The sequence below is a fragment of the Hesperophylax consimilis genome, chromosome 9 (assembly GCF_061612785.1).
Source record: "Hesperophylax consimilis isolate HC1 chromosome 9, BYU_Hcon_1.0, whole genome shotgun sequence".
Classification (NCBI taxonomy): Eukaryota; Metazoa; Arthropoda; class Insecta; order Trichoptera; family Limnephilidae; genus Hesperophylax; species Hesperophylax consimilis.
Genome location: NC_142844.1, coordinates 29,829,387 through 29,846,620, shown reverse-complemented (window position 1 = coordinate 29,846,620; position 17,234 = coordinate 29,829,387). Strand labels below are relative to the sequence as shown.

Below are 17,234 nucleotides of genomic sequence, written 5' to 3'. Positions count from 1 at the left end.
TGTTTCGCCTTCCGAATGCATTACCAAACTGTGGTGAAGGCACTTACGATAGACGATCCATTTATTTTAATTTTATATCATATACTGGTTACTCCCAGTTTGAATGCGTCTTTTGGACAGAGAAATATTAAATTCTATGTTTCGAAATTATACCAGGTCAAACAAAAAATACAGGGTGTATCGGCAAGTACCCGACAAACTTTGACCAGCTATTCCTCAGCACATTTGGAGTAAAAAATGTTATGGGCCCTTTGCTGTCCGGTAACATTTTTTTCCATTAAAAACAAAAATTAAATAAAAAATCCACACTCCGTCACTGTCATTTGCATTGTATCTCGTGTTCAGCAGCGGTTATTAGCAAGTGTGTCAAAAAGTGTCCTCGCTATTTCGTACACACTAAATAATAATAATTAAAAATGAGACGAATGGTGCCGTGCCATTTCGTTGTGATTGTAAAAGCGCGCCAACGTAGGTACGTACGTACATTATTCAACGAAACTCGAACAAAATATTGCCAGATGGGTTTTCAAACTTTGACAAAGGATAAAACATTAGTGACATGTAGTGAAAATATGAATGGTAAATTTTTTATTAAAAAAAATGTTACCGGACAGCAAAGTGCCCGTAACATTTTTTACTCCAAATGTGCTAAGGAATAGCTGGTTAAAATTGAGGCAGAAAAGGACCCTCTAAAACTGTGGCAAAATATAAAAACTTTATGTGGAGAGAGCAACATCAAGATTGATTCCTCTCCTGAAGCGGATAGTATTGCGACATATTTTAGGAGTAAAGTCGAAAAAATTCGGGCTCTCGGTGGGGTAGGATTGCCTTCTGTCGCAGCAACAACTCCGCTCACTGGCAGTGTTCCCGAAGCTCCCGATTTTTCGGGAGATCTCCCGATTTTTCACTTCATCTCCCGATCTACCGGAATGGCATCAATATCTCCCGATTTTTCAAGGCAAGCAGCGAATCGTCGTCACTCTCCGATTCTTTGTTTATGGTCTGCTAAACAGGCAAAAAATTGTCTCTGGCAAAAAAAAATTCCCCCGAATAGGGTATTAATAAGAATAATTAGAGAATACTGATTATCTAAGCATATATATATATATATTTTTTTAAGAAAGACAAACATTCCCGGGTTACGAATAACCTGACAATATTTGAAAATCTCCTACTACCACCACAGTAAGCCGAAAATGTTGCTTGTGTTGTGATGGAGGACTTACCCAGCCCAGGAATTGAACACACTACGTCTGAGTGGGACCCAAGCGCGATGTCAACTCGGCCACCGACCGGTGTATGTATGTATTAGACCTATACAAACCGATAATCTATGAATTTTACGAGCGAGAGTTTAGAATTTATTTCGTAACGCCTCGATTCACTTTTTTAGTTCTTCGTTCCTCGTACATATTATTTTTTTTTAATTGTGTAATATTAAGTTTTATGTATAAATATCAATGTCATCAATATCTCTATGCTACTATAATATTGAATTCTTATATGTTATCTAAAGATAACTAGATAGTTCTTGCATTCTCTCTTCCATTTACCGATAGGTGTTATTTTTATGCTTTCTGGCAGTACATTGACATTTTTTATTCCTATATGGTGTAATATTCTATCGAAACACGTTAAAGTTATCTTTATTATTTCGATAACACATTGTGAATTATTAAATTTTCTTTATAAATATCAACGTCATCAATATGTCTGTTTTACTGTTAGCCAATTTAGCTCCTGTAACATTTTGGCTACATTTAAAAATTTATTTCGCCTAAGTATTATTCACATTGCTATATTTTGAACAATTTGCAACTTATTTTGTTCTCTGTCATTTCACCAGAAAAGAATCGTTGGACAGTTGTTAAAATATGGGCTAAAATTGGAGTTACGAGTATATACTGTAATCGCAGATTATTGGAACAACTTTTGAATAATTCTTCCCAGAAAAGAGATACTTGTACCCAAGTTTCTATTGTAAATGCCCAGCATGCTTATAAAAATTAAATATTAATCTAATATAACTCCCAATTACTCCATAACAGTAACAATTTCCACAATTTTATTTTCGCTCTTGCATTGTATTTTTTTTTGCTAATTCATCTGCTAAATTAGTAGGTATTTCATAATAAAGAATGCTAAACAGTTTACTATTGGGTGACAGCGGAATGTTTACATGTGAAGCCAGGTGATATGAAGAAAAAGCTCTTGAGGTGATTGGATGGTTTCTTATTAAAATTGAAAATAAAAGGATTGTTTCGTTTCATCTAATCGTAGACATATCTCGAGGACAAAAATCGTTACTTGTTTGAATGCCGCTCAATTTTAATGTACATAGATAGGTATTCAATAAATTTTGACGTCTCTTGAACTGACAGTTCAAATTTCACAAAAAAATTTCTGTGTTGACAGAAGTAAAAATAAGTCTCCATCGAATGTTACGGAAAATTGCGTCATTCCATGGGCAACATCTACAATTATGCTGCTTCTTGATTTTTTAGATCGTTGTTAATGGTCTGCTTCGGAAATAGTAAACGGGATCCGGATTGTTGACAAGGTAGAATTTTTATTATAATAGTTCTATTCATATCCCGATTTTTCCCGATTTCTTCAAATTTCTCCCGATTTCTCCCGATTTTTAGGCGAAAATTCTCCCGATTTTGAATTTTTAGTTTCGGTAACACTGCTCACTGGTAACTTCACTACTTTTGCAGCAGTAACTGAAGAAGATGTCGTACGTGCTGTGAAGTCTTGCCCAAACAAGCAATGCGCTCAAGACCCCATACCGACCTGGCTCTTAAAGAAATGTCTCCCGGATATAGCACCTGTAATTACCGAAATTATCCGGAAGTCTCTTGTAAATTCACTTGTACCGGGATCACTTAAAAAATCAACTATAACTCCAATACTAAAAAACAAAATCTTAATACTGATAATACAGATAATTACAGGCCAATATCCAACCTACCATTCCTATCAAAACTGCTTGAGAAAATCGTTGCCAAACAATTAGTGGGGTACTTGAACTCCGCTGGTCTGTTTGCCAAAAATCAATCCGCTTATCGTCGGTTTCATTCAACGGAAACTGTTCTTTTGCGGGTTGTTTAATGCCTTTTTAATTTTGCCCTGTATAATGGAAACGAATGTATTTAAAACAAAAGTAAAAACATGGCTGAGAGAACAAAGTGAAATTCAACTTACAAACGTGACGAAGATGATGTAAAGACAACTTGAAACTAAATACAAAAGTTTAAAAACTACAGGCCGCCTCAGAACAGGAAACCCTTCTGAGGAGTACTGTGAAAAATAAATTATATTTATATTATCATGTACAAACTTTGCAATTGCAACTAATAACAAATAAATCAAATAGCGTCCTTGATGTGATTTTTCATAAAAAATATCATATTTATTTTATTTCCTATGTTTTATTTTTTTATTTATTTTATTTTATAGAAACAAACAGCACATGATTTACAGAGATTAAACAATATACAGGAATACGATACATCATGTTGAGTACCTACGAATATGATATGTTTCCTTGTAATGTCTGCTAAGTGGTATGTTTATTCCAATTACCAGGTGACGTGTGTAGTTTATAGGCGTATGTAATGTATGTATGAGTGTGTGAGGGTGTGTGTGTGTGTGTGTATCAGTATGTATGCGCATTGAACAGTTTAAATTATTGAGTATTAATAAACAAATACTCGAATTATGGAAAAACTAAAAAGAACTCATTCCCAAAATAATGCGTAGGTAGAAATGTAGGCATTGTACACATTGGCAAGATAGGTAGTTAGGTAGGAAGCAACTAGAAGGGAACCGAGGCCGAGTGGAAAGGAGGGATGAGGCCACCTCCGTGAACTCTTCCCTCGTGGGGCCTTCAGGGAACCAAAAGGGATTGGAGAGGAGAGATGAGGCTCTCTTCCCTTGTGTGACCTTCAGGGAACCAAGGGGGATTGGAGAGGAGAGATAAGACCTGGGAACACACATTGTGGAACCAGAAGACATAGCCACATATCCTATGACAACCCTGGTGTACTTTATAAAAGGGACCGGTGACTGTTAAATGAATGATGTAAAATGGGAGATAGCATAATAAACCGTTTGCGCTCTATTAAAAAAAAATAGCTATCAAAATCGCACAAAAATACTCTTGAACCATGAACATGAATCATGAACCTAAAGCAAATTTGACAGTCATTAATTGTATTTTGTAAAAATGTTAAAAAAGTGTTTCCTAGTTAGGCAATTTCTTTGTGTCTGATGTGGAACTGTATGAGCGGAAGATTTTAATTGACCACGTCGTCACATTTTTGTTTAAAATACCAGTTTTCCTTTGAGAGTGAAAAACTGCCTAACTACCCTTACACGTGAAAACGGGAATGCGAACAGTGTAGCATGTAGGCCGTAGATAGACTATGAAAACCTGGTTCAATTTTTTCTTTATTAATTAACGCCAAAATGTCTGTTAAGTAATTTTAAAATTCTTCAATAAGAACAAAATTAATTCAAATAAAAGGTGTTGACTGTTGAATGTAATGTGTTTATTGTTTGTTATAGACATAGGCAATGTCCTTATAGTAAAGTGAAGTATGTATTAGGTATGCAAATAATTTGCATTGCAAATGAAAATGATTTGTCTCTAGTTGTCAAGTTCATTTATGCACGGAGAAAAATTAATATTACCTAATAATTTATTAAAAATCTCTTCCAATTTTTGGTAATCAGGTTAAAAATGGGATTGCAGGCCCTTAACAAATGAATTAATAGGTTTTCTGATATACATTTAGTAAATAACCAATATATTACGATGATGTCGGAACACGTGTTCATGAAAATCCTAACTTTTTCGCATTTCGTCTGTTAAATATTATCAGCACCATGGCGGACTGCTCTAATTGCGTCCACGTAGGGCTCTGTTTACCGTGTAACGTGCACCTGGACTAGCGATAATTTATGCAACAAGATAATGTCAAAAGTCTCCTAGCAGCGGACAACATTTAGAAAAATAATCAGTTCATAGGTTAGAGTCCAGTTTGCCATGCCATAACCTTCTTTATTGAGGTCGATAACATTGTTGTTATCCCAGGAATTCATTCAGCTATGTGCCTAACTTTTTATTTTGGTCATTATCTGTTATGTTGTTATATAATTGTAGTTATCCCAAGAATTTACGGTGTGTACCACGTTATTGTAATTCGTTGTCAATCCAAATTCTATGTCTAAATCCAAATTTGTACCTGCCTCATCAGCCTTTTCCACGATTCTTCGCAAATCTGTGAATTTATTCTGCGAAAGGTTCATAAAGTTCCCAATTAACTTTATTTTATGTTATTTTTATTGTATTCCTGTTGGCTAACATTGACTACCAAATAGGTGCTAAGACTGCTAAGCACATAAGATTATAAAACATAAAAGACTGACCGTTTCATGCAGTTTCACTCAATGTTTTTTCTTTGCCACATTCGTCAGTCTCATAATGTATTATCTTAAAAGCATTGTTTATCATCCATTAGGTTTTCGCGTGACAAAAATGGGCTAAGTGGCTCGTTAGTGCTGGATAACCCAATAAAACAAAGCCATTCATATTCAAATGACGTGAGTATAAAAACGTCGAACAGGAAATAATTTTTGTCATTACTCATACATCACTGAACCACATCGATTGTCTTACGAAATATTTTTGCTGACATCTGAGATATTTAAAAAAAATTGGATAGTTTTAAATATTTTACAATGCTTAAATTGGTGAGTTTATTTTTTAAAATTTTTTTATGTGTTTATTCAGTTTTTTTTATTTGTACAATATTTTATCTTACTTAAATCCTACAAAACTGATCAATCAGTTTAATTGTAAGAAATTTCTCACTTTTCCTATTTATTTGCCTATAAAAATATATTTAATCTCAACTTGATATCTTGATGCGTAATACATAATATTTACTTAATAGTATACCTATATCTAATATAAAAATACTTTTTATTTCTTCGTTTTCCTACAACCATTTCAGTATGGCAGCGCTTTTAAAACCTTTACCTTACGGTTATCACTTGTAACTTGTAACCTTCCACTTCCAATCTACTTGCCTTCTTCTAACCTTTCTTCTTCCACTCCGTGGTATCTAATACATTCTTGTTTCCTTCTATTTACAAGTTCGTTAGCTTCTTCTTACATTCTATCTGCATTCTACGTAACTTCTTCTTACCTTATATTTCCCTTCTACTATCTGTCCTGTTACCTTCTACTTCCATTCCACGTATTTTCTTATGCACGGTGAGTAACCGCGATTTAGGCATCACATGGATTTGCTCTCTGAAACGTGCTACAAAAGTGTCCAATATAGGAGGAAGGGTGCCTTTTCAGTAACAGCATTTAAATATTTTACTGACAGCCCATCCCTCATGGAAATTACCTCATATTGTTCGAATTGTATTCCACATGGCACGACGGACGTTCTGGCTAGGCATATGACGCTGCTAAATGATATCTTTATTAGGTTTCTTGACGTATTTAACATTGGTCTTTGAGGCGTAAGTCATTTCAGACAAACTCTTAGACCGGTCGGTGGCCGAGTTGACATCGCGCTTGGGTTCCACTCAGGCGTAGTGTGTTCAATTCCTCGGCTGGCTAAGTCCTCCATTACAACACAAGCAACATTTTCAGCTTACTATGGTGGTAGTAGGAGATTTTCAAATATTGTCGGGTTATTCGTAACCCAGGAATGTTTGTCTTTATTTTTAAATAAAAAAAAATATATATATATATATAATTATTGTAAATTTTTTAATTTACTTTTTTAAAGTTGTGTAAATTACATCATGTGTATTGTAATAGGTTTATATACATTTGTAATACATATTATGATATCTTCCTATCTTCTACTTATATCAAAAGTATCTGCTTGGTCACCCTTTCCCACCCTAATCTTATAATATACTACACTTGAAGTTACAAACTTCTTATATTTTACTTACATTCAACATGCCTTCTAGTTACTTTCTAGTTAGGTACCACGTTCTATCCAAATTCTCCTTAATTTCTTACTATCGCAAATACTTATATGCTATTTGCCCGCTGATTTCCTTCTTGTTAACTTCTAATCAGATAAGTATACACCTTCCTCTTACTTTCTACTTAGGTATATTAAACTTATCATTCACCTTATTAGGTACCTACCTACCTACTGAGAATAATTCTTGACGCCAAGAGTTTGGCTGCTTCAGACAAACTGATTTTGCGCTGCACTTTACATGACTCTAATCATATTTTCAGGTAATCCTCCTATCGGCCGTAGCCTGCTGTGTCTCCGGTCAGGTTGTGTGGACCTACCCCGGTGCCTACTCTGCCTACTCTTCCTACGTTTCCAACCCCTACGCCTCATACTGGTCTTCGCAATACATCCCCATGCCCTACTTACCAGCATTCTCGGAGCCCGTTGCGTATACAACTACTGCACCCCTGACTTATGCTAATCAATATGTATATGTCTAAATATCACATAGGTACATCAAAAAAGTTAAGAACGTGTTTGTTTCACAGAATTTGAATAATTCATCAAATGTCAATATTATTTTTCAAGTTCTGTTAAAGTCCTATTAAATTTCTGTTATTATGTGATTATGGGCCAGTTGCTTCACAGAACTGAAATAATAACAGAACTTGAATAGAACTTTCACAGAACTTGATAATTATCTTCGAAATTTGATGAATCGTTCAAATTCTGTGAAACAAACCGTAATAAGTGTTGTTGGTATATATAAGTCTAAGGACCAGTTATACCAATATTTAATATCCCGTGACTTTTCCTGGGTCAATAAAAGAGTTAGGTATGTTTAGGAGTATTTATTTTATTAAATTATCTAATACCTAAAACATTCATTACAATAATTACTCGAAATATTATATTGTGCTAAACATTATATTTACATCAAAGATTCATATATTTATTTATTATTATAATATGCCAATAGAAGAGATGAGACACACGGAGAAAAATCAGATGAATCCTGTCAAAAAAGGTGATAGCAGGCCATTTCCTAATAAACTATTAGCGTGTTCATGCTGCTGCGTTTATTAGGAAATCAGTCTATTCATTTGCTAAAAGCCTGCACTCCCGTTTTAAACAGGAATTTGAATAATTTGAAGAGATTTAAAAAAAATTGCAATATTTTATATCAGTAAGTTTTCTCCGTGGAGCTACTATTGTTTTCCTATGCAGGTTAAGTACCTACCTACGTGGTTAAGACCATGAAAATAAATTCATCAGCCCAGGAAACGCATTTTCCACCACTTTTTACACATATGGGTAAGTTCCAACAATTTTTATAACATCTATAATATGTGAATATTGTTCACGGGAGTTGAATTTTAAGGGCAAGTGGTTACAAAACATCATTTTACAGTAGTTTAAAACAGGTATATACAGTTTTGACAAAATCGTGCACTCACGCAACAATATTATTATCAGTTTGGCGTTACAGTTACATTTTAATATACCTACAGACACTAGTGATGGGCATCATAGTTGAGAGAACATTTCGAAATTCTTTCGAATGAGTAAACAACTTAGACATGTTTAAAACTCATTCGAAAGAAGTATCTAATAGGGATATTATCGACAATATTTGCTGTCCTGCCATGGGGAGACAAAATCGAGCCATTGACTGCCAAAAAAACAACTAGAAAATGGTGTATTGCCATTTTGGGTGGAAAACCGGCATCATAGCACGGAGTGAAATATCTAGTACCTACCTACCCACCTAACCAAATGGATAGAACCATTTTTTGTCGATTTTCAAGCGGTATATTTAGTTTATATTTGTAGCGATAAAATATACCTATAGACATGTTATTTACTTTTAATTTTTTGTTTTTCTTTTATATATTCAATGCCTTCAGGGGGCGAAACAGCTGTAAATAATAATAATTACACAGCAGAACTTGTTTAATAATTCACTGTTTTTTGTTGAATATATATAAAAAAAAACAAAAATTTAAAATCTAGTTCTACAAAATAAACTTGATAATAACAAATACATAATATTTACTGTAGGTACAATCAAGGTCTAGAAACTTCAACAAGGTTTATGAAGAAAAAATATTAAATTTATTGCAAAGAGAAGGGCAAGTTGTTGTTCAATATTTTAAGAATATTATTTTTTAGTGGTTTTGTTGAAATAAGCATGATTTTGTCTGAGACTTAAATATACATTTCGAGAGTGACAAAGAAACACGTATCAACATCCTATTCTAAATTGATCACAGTTCACAGTATTTATATTTAAATTATTTACATTTATAATATTATTATAATTTAATAATACAGAGATATATTTTAATAAATAAATAAAGTGCTGATTTCACCTCTAACCAAATTTTGATTGGAAAATTATCATTTTGCGATTTTTTTTTATAAGACAAACAAAAATTTCAATTATTTCTTTAGTATATACTGCTGCAAATATTGATACAGATTTAAATAAAGTGATGCATTCATAAATAGGTATTAATCTAGATAAAAATCATTCAGTGCTGTCACAACGATAGGATTCGTAAGTGAATAATTTGCGAAGAAGCTGCCATTTATTTTAGAAGAGGAAAATTCTGCCATCCCTAATTATTATTAACAGTCACAGTAGTTCTAGGCATAATATGCATAATTAGGTAACCTACCCTCTCCAAGGTTTTGAGAGCTACGAAATTGTAATTTAATGTAAGATGTAATCAAAACGTAGTTTGGATTAACCCAAATATAAAAAAAAATAGATATCCAATATAAGCACTCTAGATCCTTTGATTAGATAAATATTGCCTTATCTTTACTATTTACAAAATAAAACTTTTTTTAACAATCTTTTTAATTTACATCATTCCTGTGGCTTTTGGTAATTTTACGGAGAATTTTTGTTAATAAACAAAATCTTCAATGAACAACAAATAATTCTGTGGTGGTAACACAATATGAGTGAAATTTCTTGAATAATTTGAATGTGGAATTATAACAAAGCACGTAAAAAATAGATAGTATATATCTATGGTAAAATAAAAATAAATAAATTGGCAAGCACCTACCTACTACACATTATGTTAAGATAACATTTAACGACGCTTTCAATGTCTTGGGGAAAAAAACAATCATAGAAAATTGAAAAATTCATAAACAGTGTTATCATTTTCAAATGTTTTTCCCCTTTTCCAAGAATTCAATAAATAACATGTCGATACTTACTTACCTACGATTAATACGGGTAGGTTATGTATACTTTTTGCACGGGGAATATGTTCCACAGATTATTGTGTAAAATTTTTCAATACATTAGTATTTGAAAACAGGAACATTCTAATAAGAACGGACATTTCCATTACGTTTTGTTTTATTTCAAAACTCTATAAAAAAAACACCGTGTGATACAGAATTGACACTATATACATTTTATAAACATAAATTTTTGTATTAAATCATCACAGATGGCCCTGACGAAAACAATTTCCCTCAGGGCTTTTGTCACCTATGAGATGCTGCGTGGTGGGTGGTTTTTAGTCTAATAATACATAGGTGAGAAGATACTACAGCATACAGTTTTAATGTAAATTAAATTTGGATAAGATTACTCTCTAGTTTATTATGTGTGTCGGGTAAATTGTGATAACTTGGCTGTAATTCATCTGAGGTAGTACCTTGGCGATAGTTTATTACGTTGGTAGGGTAAACTGTGATAATTTGGCTGTAGTTCATCTAAGGCAGTACCTTACTGAATGATATGAAAATTAACCCAGTTCCCGACATCCGAACGAGCTGAAACTCGGTGATAGACTCATTCGGTGGCATTCACGCACACATACGCGATCACTTAAGCATTTCTTTGAAATTGCATGACATTATAAAAATTTGCAGCATTTAATATACGAAATAAATCTTGGTAAAAAACCAATTAGGATTCGCGGTTTACTCATTTTAGTAATTCCCTGGGAAGAACGTTCAATCAAATCTCAACCACCAGAAAACGGGCATATGCCTAGCTTAGTGGTCTAAGCCATCTCAATAACTTTAATAAACAATGCACAGAATATAGAAAAATAAAATAAAATAAAATCAGTCAAATCAAAAAAATATATAAATTTTAAATATACCTATAAAAAGGTCAATGAGAATTAATTATTTTTTTAATCTTTAGAAATACAGTATCCAGGTTATTGGCGGCGTTAGAACGACGAGTAAAATTATTTTAAAGTGTTTAATTTTTATTGGCAAATTATCATAAAATTAATTTCATAATTTGTCAATTATAGTAAAATTAATATTAACAATTACATCTGTGGAAGCTTAGAAAAGTGGCCCATTCATCTACATCTGTGGAAGCTTAGAAAAGTGGCCCAATCATTTACATCTCTGGAAGCTTAGAAAAGTGGCCCATTCAATTAATTCTGCGGAAGCTTAGAAAAGTGGCCCATTCATTTACATTTGTGGAAGCTAAGAACAGTGGCCCATTCAATTACATCTGCGGAAGATTAGAAAAGTGGCCCATTCAATGAATTCTGTGGAAGCTTAGAAAAGTGGCCCAATCATTTACATCTCTGGAAGCTTAGAAAAGTGGCCCATTCAATTAATTCTGCGGAAGCTTAAAAAAGCAGCCCATTCATTTACATTTGTGGAAGCTAAGAACAGTGGCCCATTCAATTACATCTGCGGAAGATTAGAAAAGTGGCCCATTCAATGAATTCTGTGGAAGCTTAGAAAAGTGGCCCAATCATTTACATCTCTGGAAGCTTAGAAAAGTGGCCCATTCAAATGTTTATTTGTAAAACAAGTGTACCCATGAGGTTATAATTTTAAGTCTTTAAAAAAATTATATTAAAAAAATATACTGTTTTTTGTAATTCTATCCTGAAATAATATTAGAAAAATCATTCACCAAGTTACGGTTTGTATATAACCACGTGGAGAAAAATACTGATAAAAATCTTGCGAATTTATTAAAAATCTGCTTAAATTAGTCCTATTCCGTAAAAAAAGTCGTACAAACGGGACTGCAGGCCTTTAACGATTGAATTGATAGGTTTACTTATAAATAAACTGTCGGTAAAAGAATAATACCTTATTAGGATGTCGGAACACGTGTTCATAAAAATTATAATATTTTCGAATTTCATCCTTATATTTATCAGGATAAACGCAGCTGCATGAACACGTGTTCTGATGTACTCTGAATGTATTGTCATTTTGTTAGAAAATGGCCTGTCATCACGTTTTCAATAGGATAAATCATTTAATAAATCAGCCATACTCATTTTTATCTGTGCATGTTACCTCATACATCAGGTTACCTCTGTTTAAACCTTTATTATCTGCAAAAACATCCTGAATTCCAACAAATAATTTTGGATTTATTCATTTATTTGAGAAAGAAAACACAAATATCAAAAAATCTTAGTATCATGAAGTTATCTCAGATTCCCTACCTATGAGGATCGTATTAAAAGCATTGATACATACACGGAGAAATATAATCCTGCTAAAGAAGTGTTTGCAGGCCAATTTTCTGATAAAATATTAGTCATTCAGAATATATCGAAAACACGTGTTATTTTCCTAATAAATATGACGGATCGCGACAGTACCAGTATGTCAACATAAATATCAATATTTATATCAGTATTTTATATCAATAAGTTTTCTCCGTGTATGTAGGTACATTTATCTGACGGGTTATAATAAATTATTACATAGGACCATTGTGTAATTTCAACATGGTAACCCACACAACCTACCTACATATACATATCTATGAATCTAGGTTCAAATAATATTCACACTTATAGTTTCGCTATAATTTTGCTTAACAATAATTAAAGTAGTACATAGTTTACATTGTAATACCTAAACACGGTTTTATTTACATTTTTATAGTCATGTCCTAATATGGCATGAAATATTCTATATTTATTTACATTTGCATCAAAAGAACATAGAACCAATGAGTAGTTCTTCTAGAATTTCGTTTATAATGCTGTCCCTTCTAAAATGTTATCTATAATCAACGAGTACAATTTCAAGAAATCATATTTGATACAGAATGCAATCTTACTTCTACCATTAGGTATTAACCTTTACACTCTACACTCTATCTCCTCCAGTGGTAGTCTCTTTACCTTAACTATTGTGTCGCGCACTAGTTCCTTGTAATATTTTTTACATAGATGTTGCAATTGCCGCTCACTTTTCACTAAGCTTCTGACCTCCCGTCTTTTGATCGGGGTACCTAAATTTATTGAAATATCTTTTAAACTTTAAAAAAAATTTGTTTGTCTGAGGATTATACCTTCCTTCCTAGGGATTGGAGTTAATACCACTTAATAACCTTGCCAAATACCGATTGGGTAGAGGTGATATTAACTGCTGTAATGTCACCCAACTTCAGAGAAGTCATTGTCAACAGTAGATGGAATGAATTGTCTTCGACAAAGATTCTATCTGCCGAGTTCAAGTTCAATGGGATGTAAGGAAGTTTGTTAATTTCCTCATCCAAGATTTATATCAATTCATTCCCAATAACAAAAGTGAAATTCAATAGATATATTAAAAAACCGATACAGGTTGAAGCTTACGCGAGTGTTGTGTTGGTGAGTCGTTAAGAGAGCACTAGCGCTCCCACGGGTGGTGTGTAGAGCAGGCATTAGGTTAGGTAATCCATAGATCAGACACATTTTGTTTTGTTATTTATGAATCTTATCGATCGTCCCAAGCCAAGAGGTCAAACACAGTGACTAACCATTACTATGCAGCTACAATTTTATACTAACCATTACATGTTTTTCTCTCATTTCGAGAATATACTAGTAGTTCTTTGCATAGTAGACCTCGCGTCCAAAAAGTATATTTCTAATTTTACCTTTTTTAATAAATCAAAACCAAAATTTCCTGTGAAATCATAAGATTTGTAGGTAAGTACGAATTTAAATACAATATCTTATGTAAAGTTTCAAATAAGGAATCATACAAATTTGTCCAAAGAAACGACACCATCTCAGTGATAATTCTTTTTCCAAACTTTCTTCATGCTAGAAGTTACATAATATTGTGAAAAATCCAATAAGAAACTCCAAATTAACACGATGATTTCACACAAAAAATAACCATTACAGAAACGGCCACATTACAGACATGCGAAATGCAAAACGGTCGGGTCAAAAAGATATATGCATATTTACCATCTAGGTAAATACTCTTATATGTAGGGACCTAATGCTGAAATGATTTTTTTGCTTTACTTTCATGAAATGTACCCATTTTTTACTTATGCCCTTTTGGTCTGTTTAGCACTTATTCAACAATTTTGGAGACATCAGAAAGTTATTGATGTATTATCTTTAGTCATTTGATTTGATTCTAGGCAACCTCCAGGTCCGAAGAGTCCTCGTCCGAGTAGTGATGGGGCGGGTTGTGGTTGGTGTGCGAGTGGGCGGGGTGGGAGGGCGGCAGGGGGGGCGGGGGGGCACATGACGGGGCGGAGTCCTCCTGCAGGCGGCGCAAGCGCTCCTGCTCCTCGCGCTTCTGCTTGCGCCACTTGGCGCGACGATTCTTGAACCAGACCTAGATAAAACAGAAACAAATGTTAATTAATTTGGTTCTTTACAGCAGTGACATAATAATGTGGTACCGATATCCATCGGTGATTTCATTAAATATAAATGTGGAAAAAAACGGTATTTAAAAAAAATATAAATAGAAATATTATTTAATTAAATGCATTACTTTTATGTGTGTGTAGTTATAAGTTATACTCCTATATAAAATAAATGCCACGGTTGAGATCGAACCTGAATCATTTCAATTTGGCGGCCATCTCTGGTCCGGAGCCCCTAAATACCTGAAAAAAACCCTTGACTCTGTGCAAAAACGGGCGGTCCGTTTGATAGATTCCCCAATCTTAACAAACGGACTGCAATCTTTAGAGCACAGGCGTCGGGTAGGTATGCTGTCCTTATTCTATCGGTATTACAATGGAAGATGCTCTGAGGAACTAGCGTCATTGATCCCTTCCGCACCGGTGCGTAGTCGGGATACACGCCAAACGCGCGCCCAACATTTGTACACGGTTGACATTTGTCACATGAGAACGGGTCGCTTCTACGATTCGTTCTTGAGTTCAACAGCTCGGCTGTGGAACGAACTGCCGGCCTCTGTGTTTCCTCCCTCCTACAACATGGGACTCTTCAAGACCCATGTTCACTCCTTCCTCTCCACAAAAAGACCCTCCACACAGCATCCCCAAAGATGACATAGGCCCTGAGGGAAATTATTTTCTTCAGGGCCTCCTGTGTGGAGTTATAAGGCAACTATGCTTACCATTACACCACTCACTAGTGTAAGAACGGCAGCATAAATAGTGTGGGCTTGCTAAATCAAAGTCAGATTAAAAAAAACACCCCTAGGACGATTAATTTTATAATCCTTTTTTCTCCCTTAATCCCACATCAAATGCCATGAGGAAAATAATTTCGCTCAGGGCCTTTGTCATCTTTTGGGATGCTGTGTGAAGGGTCATTTTTAAGGAAAAAAAGGAGACGAAGTTATGGGAAGGCAAAATGTAGGAGGGTTGTGTAGGAATCTAGGGATCAGTGTGACAGGAGTGACGGACGCTTTCCATAAATAAAAGTTAATCCAACAATAAATTATCGAATTAATAATTAATAATATGCTGTCTTATCATAGGTACCTCCCTACCCACTCATAACGATAAAAATAAAGAATAACGTAGTACAAAAATGGTTATGTATATTATTCATTGACGCACGTTCAAGTAGAAAAGTAATTACATTTCGAAATTGATCTGCCTCACTCCGCCGCCAATGCGATAATGTGAAAAGAACGAGAAGCAAAAGTATATTCGTCCTTACTAGATTCTGTCGGCTAGAGAAGTCCCGACAATGCGAACCAAATTACAGCCCAGCCTCTGAAATGATTCTTCAAATTAAAGTGCCTTTATCACAATATACTTGTAAAACCCCCCATCTCACTGACACCGTAGTCTGAATGTTTTCTGGGGTCATTGAATTTCTAAGGTTTCATTGTAGTATCAGATTTATGGGAAAAACATAATTTGTTTCATTAACTTTAACAAACAGAGCTTCATCGTTAAAATACAGAAAAAATGGTGTAAATTGGTTTCAGTTTTATTAAAACGTGCTTCTAATATGAAAATGAAAACCTTTAAAGTTTTTTTAGTGGTTTCAGCTGACCTAATGGTGTTCAGGCCATTGCGTTCGAAAGATTTAATTCAAATACAGTCTGTAATAATTATTGTTCAACAAGAAACTTTTTATCATTGTTTATTTTTTTATGTTTCGCTTTTTAACGCTTCTTAATCTGGGTTTCTGTGAATTTTTCGATTACCTGAAAATGTTATTTTCTTCTTTGGCATTATTTCTGAAAAGCTTATACAATTAAAATCTGTAATAATTTTGATTGAACTTTAGAGCTTTGGAATCCGTTGAAACTAAAAGTTAATTATTAAACCGTAAATTTACAGATCTCCGGCTTTATCAAAACAATTTTTTTTATTAATTAAATCCTGAAGTTAATTGGATTCTGAAATTTTAAATTTCTAATTATCGTTTTCGCTGATTGTTATTTTTTTTGAAGGGCAAACTTTTACGAGATATACCCTTAGTAGGAAATGCAGTAGGTACTAATTTATACAAATTTCTAGGTTTTCATTTTGCTATAATCACATAGGGGGGGTTAAAAAGGCGGTGTCATTCATTTTGTGATGTTATCCGAAAAGCCAGCGTCGCGACGGGCGTCGCGCGTCGTTCCGATGAGCCTTTTGATAAGCCGACGGGTGTCGTTATTGAAATGTTTTAATTTGAAAATTATCGTATTCATAACCTTTCTATTCAGTTGGGGTTTTGGGGTGGAGTTCTATTTGCTGAAAACATATTATTGAGTGGGGTAGTTTATCATATATAATACTTGCTTTTTATCACAATCACAATGCACCCATACGATGGAAAAGTGTGCAGAAAATTAAAATTGTCTCACCAATTTTAACTCTGACGGATTTCAGGAATTTTGTGAAGCCTTACATTTCCAAAAGCCTACAATCTCTTTTACCTATGATGTTAACTGAAAAAAAATTTTCATAACTCCGTTTCGTGTTATTCCAAACCTGTTTTCTAAGGAACTCATTTATGACTGTTAATTATTATTTTAAACTGACTTGAA

At 33.9% G+C, this 17,234-nt stretch overlaps 1 long non-coding RNA gene across 1 annotated transcript; it reads left to right on the top strand.

Moving 5' to 3' along the window:
* Positions 1-5,643: 5,643 nt before the first annotated feature.
* On the top strand, positions 5,644-7,714 carry LOC149421225 (uncharacterized). Its single transcript, XR_016302612.1, has 2 exons — positions 5,644-5,757; positions 7,283-7,714. It is a non-coding gene; the product is annotated as an uncharacterized LOC149421225 (long non-coding RNA).
* Positions 7,715-17,234: the final 9,520 nt, after the last annotated feature.